Source organism: Otolemur garnettii, unplaced genomic scaffold, assembly GCF_000181295.1.
Source record: "Otolemur garnettii isolate 467f Iridium unplaced genomic scaffold, OtoGar3 scaffold00022, whole genome shotgun sequence".
NCBI lineage: Eukaryota > Metazoa > Chordata > Mammalia > Primates > Galagidae > Otolemur > Otolemur garnettii.
This window is the reverse complement of record NW_003852417.1, coordinates 9,104,789-9,106,263: the sequence shown is the minus strand read 5'-3', so window position 1 is coordinate 9,106,263 and position 1,475 is coordinate 9,104,789.

Genomic DNA, 1,475 nt, shown 5'->3' with positions numbered 1-1,475 from the left:
TCATCCCATTCAGTACTCATTTGTTCATTTATTCCCTCTCAAATATTTAATAAGATCTGTGGAGGACTGAGTCCTGTGCCAGGAGCTCAGAGTATAATGGTGAGCAAAACAGTTGGGATTTCTGCCTTCTGGAGTTGGTTTAGGATGGGCAGAGGTAGGGGATAACAAGTGTGAACACATTGTACAAGTATGTAATTATAAACTATGCGCCTTGTTATAAAGGAAAAGTACAGACTGCTTGGGTAATTTTTTTTTTTTTTTTTTTTTTTTTTGAGACAGAGCCTCAAGCTGTCCCCCTGGGTAGAGTGCTATGGCTTCACTGCTCATAGCAACCTCCAACTCCTGGGCTCAAGCGAGTCTCCTGCCTTTGCCTCCCAAATAGCTGGGACCACAGGCGCCCGCCACAATGCCTGTGCCTGGCTATTTTTTGGTTGTAGCCATTATTGTTGTTTGGTGGGTCCGGGCTGGATTCGAACCCGCCACCTTAGGTGTATGTGGCTGGCGCCTTAGCCGCTTGAGCCACAGGCGCCGAGCCTGCTTGGGTAATTTTTAATCAAACCAATGATGTACTTCCAAAGAGTGGGCATGCAGAGAGCTAAGCCCCCTGTGTTCCAGTCTCACTGTGTCTAGGTCATAAGGTACATACTCGTTCCCTATTCTAGAATGATTTTGTTACCTCTGTCTGGTGAATGGCTATGGGCCTTGCAGATCCAGCTCAAAGGATAACTCCTTGTTAGCTGGTATGAAGGGCTACATTGAGCAGAGCAGGGGTGAGGATGCCCCCTTCCCAGTTAATCTCCAATGGTTCTTCTAATAATTGCATGACCTTCATTTGGCTCTGTGCTGACCTCTCTTTGCTTTCCTTCAAATGGGTGTTTTCTTCGGCCTTTATCCAATTCATCTAAAAGCTACATCAGGTTATTTAAGTATGAATTAAAAATGAGGAATGTGGTTGCTGTAAGCCACTTAAGGTTGGAATGAGAGGCCCCAGACTCCTGTCCTTCTGCCTTGAGGCTTTGTCAAAGGGCTTGGGGGGTGGGGTTCCCATGCATGTGGGCTCCAGCACACCTCAAATGTCATAATGAAATCTCATTCTGACTTTTTTGTGCTGAAATTTGGCTTGTGATCACAATATGTGCCCAATAGATGTCTGCAGGACCAGAAGAGAGAGAGAGAGAGAGAGAGAGAGAGAGAGAGAAAGAGGAGAAAGAAAGGCTATAGAAATGAAAAAAAATAAATCACATTGTAGAAAAACCTGACAATAGCCAGGGCTCTGGGCTCTGGGGCTTTGTTGTGCTCAGGGGAGGGGCTTTTAGAATCCCACCACAGGTAAACCAGACCATAATTGGAGGACTCAAAGTTTGGGAGGAAGCACCCAGGACGGGGACAGACTCCGGCTTGCAGGTGTAGGCCTGAGGTATCTTTCCCACAGGTGACCGACATCCATCCTGTGCTAAAGGCTGAGTACATCTCTT